This window comes from Panthera pardus, unplaced genomic scaffold (genome assembly GCF_024362965.1).
Source record: "Panthera pardus isolate Hobbes unplaced genomic scaffold, ASM2436296v1 HiC_scaffold_21, whole genome shotgun sequence".
In the NCBI taxonomy this organism is placed as follows: domain Eukaryota; kingdom Metazoa; phylum Chordata; class Mammalia; order Carnivora; family Felidae; genus Panthera; species Panthera pardus.
The window spans coordinates 26165547-26177969 of record NW_026526777.1 but is presented as its reverse complement, the minus strand read 5'-3'; the positions used below and the strand labels follow the sequence as shown (position 1 = coordinate 26177969).

The 12423-nt window shown below is 45.4% G+C and overlaps 1 pseudogene; it reads left to right on the top strand.

The window, feature by feature from the left end:
- The first annotated feature begins 473 nt into the window (after positions 1-473).
- The window catches only part of LOC109250473 (transcription factor BTF3-like), an 81085-nt pseudogene continuing 69135 nt past the window's right edge, over positions 474-12423 (top strand).

Sequence of the window (12423 nt, the reverse complement as noted above, 5' to 3'; positions counted from 1 at the left end):
ATGACTAATGTTTTACTAAACAGTAGTAAATAACCTTACCTTAACAGCAACTAGCTTCTCAAACTGCTGGACGCCTTGCTTCCAAATTCCTTAGAGACTTAGGCTATCCCTAACCCCCACTAACTTAAAAGTATGTAATCGACTGTTCCTTGCAATCCCCATGCAGCTCTTTCTGTCCATGGGTCCTGTCCCCATGTTTTAATAAAACCACCTTTTGCACCAAAAACTTCTCAAGAATTCTTTCCTGACTCTGGGCCCCACATCACATCAATCTCCACACAGTGGTGAGGAGGTTTTGTTACCACTCATTGACAGTGGAAGTCCTGACTTTTCATTAGTTCTCCTCCAATACCACTCCAGTGGAGAAGGGGAAGAAAGCCTCATTACTTCTGGGTGGGGGTGGGAAGTCCAAGCTTCCCATGTGATCTCCACTAACACCATGGTGGGTGGTATCTTGTTTCCAGCCATTAGGGATGAAAGTCCCGTCTCACTACTTGGGCTTCTCTGACAACATCCTGGCAGGTATGTTAGGAACCTCATTTACTTTTGTGAGGGTGGAAGCGTGCGTAAGCTTCCTATTTAATCTTTGCTGGCAATGGTGGAGATAGGACCACAGTTTTCTCTGTGGGGATTAGCTGGAGTGGAATAGTTATTGTCTTAAAATTTTCTGTCTTGCTAGATGTCCTCTTTCCTGGTCCTTTGGCTTAACTAGGCTTTTGCTAAGTTTTTGTTTGTTTGTTTGTTTGTTTGTTTTGTTTTTATGTTCCTATTGGTTTTTCTGGGTTGCTGGCTTCTTCTATGACTGGGATGGATGGGGCAAAAAGAAAACCCAAGGACCTCACTACCTTGTCATTGCACAGGTACTGAGGTCCTTAGCCAGTCCCTAGCCTTTGGCTCTCTACCTTTCAGAGTTTTCTTAGGTTTGTGTTATATGTAACATCCAGCATTTTTAGATGTACTTAGCAGGAAGAACAGGGGAAATTATGTCTATTCCATCATCCCAGAAGCAGAAGTCCCCAGTGCATTATATTTTCCATTTCATAAATGAGGAAACAGACTTATTTATGTTTGTTCCAAATTACAAGATTCAGAGTAGGATACAGACTAAAATTACCCTGCAGCTTCACTCCTGCCCAGAACCTATAATAGCCAGTAGTGGGGGCCCCAACCATCCGTATAGCCTGTTGTGTGCCCTAAATCACATAGGAGGTACGTAGCAGAACTGGAATGTGATCTCACATTTGTGTCACTCTATAGCTGTTACTCTTGTCCTATGCCCCGTGGACTTACAGGGCCTAGGTCCAAATACAAGAAGAGTGATCATATGAGATAAGGATTAGACTTGCAGAGCTATCCAATCAGAGAGCAGACACCATCCATCGGAGATGCTATTAGACAGGTCTCTAAAGGTATGGTCCATGAACCACCTGCATAAGAATGTAAAACATGTCTCTTAGAAATGCAGATATTGAGGTGATTGTGTTTGTGTGTGTGTGTGTGTGTGCACGTGTGTGAGTGCCCTAAAGATTGTTAATCACTGATATAAAGGGAAAAAAGGGAGAATTCCATGACTTCTTGGATTTCATCAAACTGAGACTCTATGATTCTCCTGAGGAAATTGCCCCCGTCAACCTATATGAGTGACTGCCCAAGCTGCTCTTTCAATTTGTGGTAAAACTAGCCTGGTGAGCAAGGCCAACCCAGTCCTTGTTAACAGGAACATGCCATGAGCCTCAGGCATCAGGGAGCTTCCTCCAGGGAAAGGAAGATTGGGGGGAGAGGGAGGGACCCAGTTAGAAGTGGCAGACAGTAGAAGACTAATGGGATTAATACTTGAGATTCATTAGCCAAGGATTCTGGAACCTTGCCAGCCCTTTCTAGCAAATGGCCCAAACTGCCCCCTTAATAGCATTAAGTGAAATTACAATGCATAGACACTGCCTGATCAATCTCCTCAGGGTTTTTCTGCAGACATTATGCAGTGAGGGTGGGGATGATCCTTCAGTGGGGCTGCCACTGCTTCCCTGTCAGTGGCTGCTGCATTTGGTCCACTGGATCAGTTTTCCTCTCCCTTGGTAGGAGGGAAAGAGCCAAGCATGCAGGTCTGGATCGTGATCAAAGATTATTCCTTATCCCATTCCACCCCATTCCACCCTAAAGACACCCCTCAAAGGCAACCAGGTAGAGGCAAAATGCTCTGTCCAGGAAATTTCCACGGCCACAAAATTTAGGTTGGTCCTAGCCAGAGAGGCCATTGTGGGATGGTGCCAGGATGGACATTCTTTATGTCAACATAGCCTGATCCTAGGTTCCTTAAGAATCCCTGAGGCCTCAGATTGAGAAGAGTGGGTCCTTGTTCACTGGGTACCACTTCTTCCAAGGAGGGCAGCTCTGGGGCAGGGAACCTACTCTGAAGCCCATGTAAGCCTTAGAGACTTAAAGGTTTGGAGAATTGAGTAACTTCCCATCTCTTTTAGCATGTGCTTCATCATAGCTCTTGACTCTGGCTGATGGAAAGTTCTTGAAATCTCCAGCAGAGGCCTGCTGCCTTGTCAAACCACTTGTTCACATTCTCCACTGCCTTGGCCTAGCTGATGAGGTTTAATGGTGATCCATCATCTTGTTCTCCTCATGACAAGCCTTGATCACCCCATTACCCACATCCCTCCTTTCTTCTAGGAAGAGGGAAGATAACCATGCCATGTCAGGGAGTGAGAACAGATGGTTAAACAATGGGGGCTTCTGTAGAGTGGTTGGGCCCCCAAGGGGACCAGGGCTGGTGTGCCAGATGGGGGGGCGCCTCAGCTTTCAGGATACTTCTGTATTGGTAGCAACCATCAAATCCGCCTGCCTGAATCTCATTGGCCAGGTCTTGTCTCCTGCCAGGAACAGAGTCCTTGCCCCTCACTGAGACCAATCAGCAGCACAGTCAGCCACAGAGTGAGCCAAAAGCAATTTGTTCATGACATTTCCAAGAGGGGGTGGGATTTAGCACATCTTGTGTATTTCTCTGGGTTCCCTAAGGATATGATGACATCCAAACCCATAGCCAGCCAGCACCATAGAAGCGTGTGTGTGTGTGTGTGTGTGTGTGTGTGCGTGCGCGCGTGTGCGTGCAGATCCCGCTGAAGCTGTCTACAAACAGTTTTCCATGCAAGAGTAAGCACAGGTGTTTCCAGGTGCCCAGTGAATAATCTTGTCTATACTACATCAAAATGGGAGATCAATTTTGGTAATTACCTTATTTCCTCGATTCTAATATACCATTGATTATAAGATGCACCATTGATTTAATAGCTGCTTCAAAAAAGAAAGAAACTTTACAACACACATGCACTCTATTTTAAGACACATCTCTATTTCAGAAATGTTCAAATGTATGTAGGGGAAGCAGGGAGATAGATGCATACTACAATGAAGAGAAAATGGTAATTGGGAGATAGACAAATTGCCTGATTGAATTCATCAGTAAATGCATTCAGTATGATTTATTGTTCTGTACTGGGAGAGAGGAACTTTTTGTGTGAGGGATTTTTGTGTGTCAGGGGGAACCCTAGCCAATGACCTAATAACCTTGAGTTCAATTATTGAGTTCAATTATTGAGCTCCATTCTTTGCCAGTTCTCAAGGACTCCTTCCCAAAGAGTGTCTCCTCTCATTCACTGTCATGACAGGCATCTGATTCTAACTAGGGGGTTCCCAGAATTAAAGACAAGAAGATACCCTCATCTCTTTCATCTGGCATTGCCCTATGTGCTCAGTTCCCTCCTGCCTCAGACACCCGGGGATTCAGATCTCCTGTGGTGTCCCCATCTTGAAAGGCCTACACCTCACAGCTGTACCAGAAATGGTTGGGCATTTTCCTCCTACACATCATCCAAGTGAAGACTGGATTATTTGCCTCCAGCCTGGCTCTCCCACCGTCTTTCTTAGTATACTCCAAAGCCTACTGCCAAAATGTCTGTCATTCTTTCCATCACTCTAGACTTCCTCATGACACCGACCTTTGTTGATGCTGTTCTCCTAACCTGGAGGGTCTTGGATGCCCAGATCAACAGAGGCAATAAGATGGGCTTTATACACACACTAAAGTATGTGGTCCTAATAACAAGCCAGCAGGAAGGTCTGAGGTCTGAGGCTGGAAGCGGTGGGGGGAAAAAGCATCTTTGAGACAATTAAAATCAGAAAATCTTGATCCACACTGGAGAGTGGGAGGAACAGGTTAGGGGCCAAAGGAAAAAGGGGGACAGAGAGGTCTAGGGAATAGGTAGTCAGTAAAAAGACTTAAGAGGGAGAGAGTCTTTAAAAGGTTCTAGAGAGGAAACCTGCTATGAAGAAGGCAGGGACATTTTCAGGGGTCCCTGATAAGTCTCCCTCAGATCTGTAAATCGCCTTTCACCTGGTTTTTCTACCCCTCATTCAATGGTTCTCAACCCGGGGATTAGGGTCCTGCCCTGCCTAGGTGTGTTTGGAAGTGTCTGCAGGAGCTTTGATTGTCACGACTGGCACTCTACTGCTCTTTAATGGGCAGGACCAAGGATGCTGACAATTCTGATAGTCAGAATTGGGGATAGTCTTGCACACGAAACAATTACCTGTTTCACATACCAAGATACCCGGATTAAGAAACATTAATCCCTACACTATCTCACCTGGCCTCTAGAGGAGCTCTTTCTCCTCACCATGCTGCCTTAAATTTGTCGTGACTGCCCATTGTTCCCTATCAGAGTTTGATTTGGAATTTTCCTATGGAACTTTCTTAAGAAACGAAGAGAAGACAGATGGAAAATTATCAAAGGAAGCAACAAAGCATAAAAACAGATGAACATCAACAGACTTCTGAATCTAAGGAAGATCAAATCTATTCAGTCTAGTCACAGAAGCACTTTTTTTTTTTAGTTCACTTTTTTTTTTCTGATTGAAACACTTTTCTAGGTACAGAGGCCTCATTTCTCTCCTTACTTTAAGGACACCACAGCTAGTCATGGTTCCGGCCTATCCTGCTGCTGTCCTGTGTAAGCTTTCCAGAGACCAGGTCCTGAATTTCTCTCTGGGAAAGCCCCAAACAGTGGGCCCAAATCTACCCCAGTCTCCAGCTGCCCTGGCCTTCTGGGCTCTTCTTAACCCTTGATTGCTCACACAAGGCTCAAGCATCATGGCTGTCTGAGCAAGGTGTGGCCTTCTCGTTCACCTTTTAGGGTAAGGATAAGGTAATGCTAGCAGCCATCATGGAGTACTCATAAACTCTCATGACTTAACACAATAAAAGTTTGTTTTCACTCATTTTAAGTCTAAAACAAATATTCCTAACTGGTAGCAATTGTCCTCCAAGTGGTAATTCTGGAACTTAGGGTGCTTCCATCTGGTGGTTCTTCCATCTTTGATATGTGTCCTCTAAGGCCGCCATCTTGTCTGCGTAGAGCCTGACGAAGAGCAAAGAGCACGGAGGATTGCCTGTGGTGGTTTTTACAAGCCAGACCTGGAATCGCCACACATTACTTCTGGTCATATTCTACTGGCACGGACAGACACATCGCCTCACCAGGTTCTGAGAGAGAGTGGGAACTGTAGTCTAGCTGTGTGTCCAGGAAGACAAAGAATTGGGTTTGATCATCAGCCAAGAGTATCTTCCCAAATCCCCCCATGTATAGGATTTTAGAGTCCTATGGTCATTTTTCTCTATGGTTTCTGGCTGGTATACAGCATTTCCTGGTTAAGAATCAATGGCTGGTTCTTCAAAAAGTGAAGCATGGAATTACCGTATGGCCCCACAATTCTACTCCTTGATGTAGACCAAAGCATTTAAAAACAGTACTCCAACAAATACTTATACACATGTATTCATAGTAGTACTATTCACAGTAGCCAAAAAGCGGAAACAACGCAAACACCCCTTGATGGAATGAATGGATAGACAAACTGTGCTATATACGTACAATGGGGTATTAGCCATAAGAAGGAATGAAGTCCTTATAAGGACTTCAGTTACAGCGTGGGCGAACTTCAAAAACATTGCGCTAACTAAAAGAAACCAGACATAGAAGGTCACATATTGCATGATTCCATTTATGTGAAATGTCCAGATAGAAGAGTCCATAGATATAGAAAGCAGATGAGTGGTTGTTGAGGAGTAGAGGAGCAGAGTAGAGAGTGTTTATGTGTACAGGGTCTCCTTTGGGAGTGATGAAAATATTTTTGGAAGTAGACAGAGGTAGAGGTTGCACAACATCATGAGTGTACTAAATGCCACTGAATTGTTAACTTTAAAATGATTCATTTTATGTTATACAAACTTCCTCTCATTCAAAAAAGTTCTTGATTCTAAAAAAAAAGAAGGGTGGGTTTTAAAATTTTTGTTTTTATTGAAGCCCATCTTTTACCCATTATTTGTTGTTAATTCTTCTGGTCCGTATCACATAAGATGGTGCATAGCATTTTGGCCTGACCCAACAACATGTGTCATCCTGTACTCCCTATAAAGACATAGGGGAATTGGCTGACTTATATTTCCTTAACTTCTTGGCCCCCCTTGAGTTTAGTTTCCAATAATACAAAGTGCATTTCTAAGATATAGAGTGATTCGCTGGCAGAGAGTTCATTTGCTAAACAATGATGATTGACTGACATACACATCCTGGATCGATGAGTTTTACTTAGTTAATGTTCTCACTTCCATTCACTTCTGGAACCTTCTCAGCTCCCTTCCCAAATGCCTGTCCGCATCCAGTAGCTGCTTCACCACCCCTGCCCTCTGGGAGACCTAGGCATATTCAAGGCTTCCTAGGCCCAGTTCCCATCTTTTCTGCATATATGACCCTGGTCAAATATCCCCTACAATAATAAAAATAATTTAAAAAATTAATCAGATCTTGCTCATGCTTCAAATAAAATAGCACTTACTATGTTGCTTTGTATTTTTTAAATATATATAGGACTTTTTATTCCTCTAGACTGAGAGCCCTTTGAGGGTAAGAACTATGCATTAATTGTCTCTCTATTCTTAGCTCTTAACAGAGTGCCTGGTATATAGTACTGCTCAATAAATATGAGTTAAGTGAATGAACAAAATGTAATAACGTACAGATAAGAGAAAGGTTGTTTTCTCATAGGAATAAACAAGTTGATTGAAGCCATTCTCTTGTAGAGAGAACAGCTTTTACCTGAAATCAATGGATTGTTCATTCCTGGAAACTAGCACAAAAGAACCATTATCTGGGGCTGGCACAAATTATAAGCAGGCAGGTTCAAGGAAAGAAATAAAATGTGTTATAAATGGTAGTCTAGAACTCAGGAAACAGTAAAAAGGGGCAGACCAGGAGTGGTCAGGAGAGAAAAACCAGTCCTACTCACTCGGGGTGGGCAGGCAGGCCCTGCTGTAAGCAGTCAGGGAAATCTAGTCAGGCAGTGTGCTCAGAGCTTGCGGGGATGGGCATGTGTGATGGTGGGGCTGGTGGTCTTAAGGAAGCCTTCAAAGGGCAAAAGAGAGAAACCCAGCAGTGTTGGACCCTGGTAGGGAGTAGGAGGAGTGCTATGAGCAGGAACCATGAGAAAGCCAAATGAGTAGATGGTCAGTGTCAAGGGGGAACTGGCAGCAGGCTGGGTTCTGGGCAAGATTTTTGGAAAGAATGATGGAATGAAAAATCCTGGGAAGATGGATGGGAGTAAGGCTGGGTCTTGGCTTTGGAGGACCTGGATTCTTACCAAGTTTTCTAGGCAGATATTGGGGCCTAGGTAAGGCCCAACAGTTAGGTTAGGGCAGGACTGGGTAATGTATGCCTGAGGTCCTGACGTAGGTAAGGCTCTTTAAACTCATTGTGACTGAGGCCAGAATGAGTCCCTAAGGTTGAGGCAAGATTAAGCATGCACATAGGACTCAAGTGCTAGAGTCTAGGGTCTACAGTCTCTTGCAGTCCCTATTAGTGAAGAAAGGAGGCCTTCCGGGAGCAAGGAGCCATTAAAAGTTAAACCTGCACAAATCAGACTTATGTGGTTGCCAAGCCGGATTCAATGATCAGGCTAGGTACCTATAAATTACTCCACTGGATTTAATGTGTATACATTTTAAAGATTTTCTTTCCCCATAGCAAAGTAGATTTACAGTCTGAATGCCTGAGCTTATTAATTCTAATAACCTTCCCTAGAACAGAGGTCTATGAGAATACGGGAAGGAAGGGCTTATGTCCTGAGGTCCAAGAAGCAAGAGGAACCCTCCCCAGTACCCACAGCTATGGTGAGCGCAGGGTGTCTTCCGGTGACCACAACCTTGGCGATTTCTCATGCCTTACCTGTCCAGCTGGCATGTCTCCTTCCCTGAGGACTCCAGACCAATAGAACTGTCCTTTTACTCAATGGTTGGGTTATTCAACTCTTCCTGAATGTGTTTACCCAAGCTCACAATACAGCATCCCCCAGCCTGTACCCAGGAGACTCTCAGTAAATTCTGAATGGCGGGCTGGCTTGGCTGAGGTCTGGTTGCTTTCTTTCCTGCCAGGTTTGAACATGACTCTCCTTTTCTTCCCCCAGCATTTTATTTTATTTTATTTTTTATTTTTTTTAACGTTTACTTATTTTTGAGACAGAGAGAGACAGAGCATGAACGGGGGAGGGTCAGAGAGAGGGAGACACAGAATCCGAAACAGGCTCCAGGCTCTGAGCTGTCAGCACAGAGCCCGACGTGGGGCTAGAACTCACGGACCGTGAGATCATGACCTGAGCCGAAGTCGGCTGCTCAACCGACTGAGCCACCCAGGCGCCCCTCCCCCAGCATTTTAAAAATGAATTACTAATGTTTTTATCAATAAATCCCCTTTTCAAATTATATCAGTCTAAGTCAGTTCTAATATTTACAATCAGGAACCCTAACAAATACAGAAATTGGTGCCTTAAGTGGTGGCAGGAAACAGACCTTCAGAGAAGCGAGGGGGTATCAGGATTTCTTATCTGTCTGGTTGGAGCTGAAGGCAGTGGAAATCCAGCCAGGAACTCTAGCGGCCCATGGATCAATTGCCAAAACAGCTCCTTAAGTTATTACCCGTGGTCCCTGGACCCATGGGTCCCTCGTCCCCTGAAGCACCCACTGCAGGCAATGGTATGAGGGCTCCTCAGCAGATGCTCTTGGTGCCTGCAGAACACCCCTGCTGTCCTGGTTTCAGTGCAGCTGTGGGATGGCCACACTCAACCGTGTGTCAGCATCTCCCTGTTTTCTTCCTCAAGGCTCTCTGCAGAGCCGCGAAGAACACTCAGCCATCCACCGTCAGTGCAGCCAACCCCCAAGTGTGGGAGAAATTAACCTTCCTGAGGGCAAATCCGAAAAGGGGACGAGAGCCGGTGGATAAGCAATCCCGTTCCTTTCCTTCCGAGGACAATATGGAGGCACCTTCAACAACGTGCTTTAGAAGCCCCCGTGGAAGAGAGCCCACCATCATTAACAGCAAAACCCGGCCTCCTTAGTTGACTTTTCTCCCTTTCCCATCTCATTCTTTTGCTTCCAGATGGAAACTCTGGATAAACAGCCCTCACCCAAGTCTGAGTCTCGAGCCTGCTTTCAGAAGAACCCAACGTAAGGCAGGGGAGGGTGTGAAGAGGAAAGGAATTCAAGGGTGGGAAGTGTGGGGGGAAGAGGTGGAAGGGGTGTCTGTCTGTAGGGTTGCTTCTGCCTGCACTGGGATGCCTCAGAAGAGAAGGAAAACTCAAATTCACAAATTTCAGCCCAAGGCCTGGACAAAAACCCAGGGACTTTCGATGACCTTACTGAAAGGTTTTCTTCTAGCTCAGTTGCAGGACCAATCATAGCATTAATCCTATAGGTGTCAAATCAGAAGTTTCGTTAAAAATCATAGCTTCTCTACATTTCTAATGTGAAAGATAGGGCACAGACCAGGAAAAAAGCGGGGCCCCAACAGCTGGAATGAAGATACCTGGGAAGATCTGGGGAGCTCAGTGTACCCTGAGCCTCTCACCCCCCACTGAGTCTTTCTTGCCGGAGAAGCAGCTCCTCCCCCTTGTCTGATGCAGCTGTTCCTGCCTTGTGTGGTGACGTCCGGGGATCCACTTTATGTGGTTACTTTGCAAGCAGAGGAGCCACTCACTATCCTTATTACCTCCAGACTGAAAAAAATGATAATGGGCAGACCCCAGCATGCTGGGTGGTGGCAGTGGTAGCTAATTTCATATTCAAACATTGGAGAAGAAGTACACACCACAAGTATGGCATGATATTATTAATTTGAATCACCGAAAGTCTGGGGCATTCACGTGAGAATGAATTATGAGACAATAAGGCTAAAGAAAAAAGAATACAGTATGAGGTTGTCTGAATCTGAAGGTTCTTGATTGGATGTCCTAGCCTAAGTCACTAATTCTAAGTTTGAATTCTGTGTTTGGTTGTTTGAAGCATGGACTCCAGGATGGTTCCCACTAAATGGAGTTGAGGAGGCAGAAATTCCTGGAACATAAGGAAAGAACGCATAGAATTTGGGGGATAGAAATGTGGACATGGATGTATGTGAGACCCAGACACTTCCTCTGAGAAGACCCACAAGACATGTCTTTCCCCCACTGTCTTGAGAAATATGTATTTGCCAAGATGTCTAACGGGACATGTTCAGTTGCCCTGGATTATGGTTAAAGCCAAAGGCTAAAATAGAAGATGCCAAAGATAACACATTCTAAATCCAGAGTCATCAGCCTTCTGTGCAAGGTATACTGAGGGATACCATCACCACCAACACCCCCCCTGCCCCCACAGTATGTGGTGATCCCCGAGAGAGATCTGTTAGCTTTTTGCAGAGTGGGGCAGTACAATGTTCATGATAAGAAGCTACTCCCTCCCTTCACACCCTTATGGGTAAGGAAAGGAGAGGGGCTGCTCTAAGAGAATCACCGGTAAAGAGAGAAGCAGAGAAGACTGCCATTTCATGTCCTGATCGGATGTCTGCTCAGCTGATCTGAACAAGGGGAAGGAGGCCTTGGCAAAGGTGGTGGGATGAGGTGTGTGTATTGAGGGAGAGAATGGAGGGCAGTTAGCCTATACTCCTATCATTTAGTATGGTAAAGACCCATTTTCTGAAAAGTTGGTTGGGCATAGCAGAAGGGACCTGGGCTTGAGCTGTCAGTGACTCCACCCAAGGACTGCAGGCCCACCAAGGTCATCCCAGCAGCTAGAGGCCGAGGGTTGAGAACATTTGGTGAGAGTTGAGGGGTGGTGGGGAAAACAAGGCAAGGCAGAGTCAGTCTGCTGGTCAGGGAAATGTACAGTGCAGGTCCCCACAGCGCCTCCCTCCCCCCAAGAGTTCACATATGGGACAGACCCCAGCATTCGATGCCTGCCCTACAAGGGGCTTGATGACCTGCTGGAGAAGCAGCAACAACCAGTAGGAAGGAATGAAGACAGCAGCCTGACCCAGTGAAGAAGGGAGATGTTTGCCCGCTTCCTTCTTGCTCCTCTTTGCCTGGTTGTATGATTGTGGACAACTTTAGCAGAGGCCCGATTAGAGCTATAATGGAGGATCATGTCCCCTCCCTTCTTTCCCTTTCCTAAGTCGGATCACAGACATGGAAACTCTTGAACAAAGAGAAGGTCAAGTACTCTTGGGGGAAGTTCTTGCAATAACACCATAAAATGCACTGTGAATCTTCTAGCCTTTCCTAAAGGATTTGTGGCCACTTACCAGGGTAAACCATGTGTTGACCAAGGTAACTGGATTACCCTGATCTTTCAAGGATTATTGGACACTGGCTCTGGTATAACATTAATTCTTGGGGGCCCAGAACACTACTTTATCCATTGGTCAATGTGAGTCTTTTGGGAGCCAGGTGATAAATGCATTTTCACCTGACTCTATCTCATGGTAGACCCAATGGGTCTCTTAGCCTATCCCATGGTTATTTTCTCAGTTCCTGACTAAACAATTAGAATAGATAACCTTAGCAACTGGCAGAATCCCTACCCTGGCTCCTGATCCGTGCGTGGAATAAGGGCTATTGCTGTGGAAAGGACAAATGGGAGTCTCTCAAGTCCTCATACTGCCCTGAGGGAGTTGCAGAGATTAATGCAGATGTCAACAGCTTCCAGCTTTAAGACGGGCCAAGAGCAAGAGAAGATTCTGTTGTGGATCCAGGTTGCAATGTAAGCAGCTGTGTCTTATGCCTCCCATGACCCAGAAGATCCAACGGTGATCACTGTGTGTGGTAGATCAGGATTCTGCATGGAGCCACCTGAGAGCACCAATGGGAGAATCACAGTGAGGGCCTCTGAGGTTTTTTGCAACAATGATCTCACCTCTTTGCTCAGTAATTATTCATGTGAGAAACAGCTCTTGACTTTCTACTAGACCTCACAGACTGAAGACCGGAGCAGGGGATTCCAGATGACCATGGAGCCCACATATCTCATCATGAACTGGGTATGATCTGATCAATAAG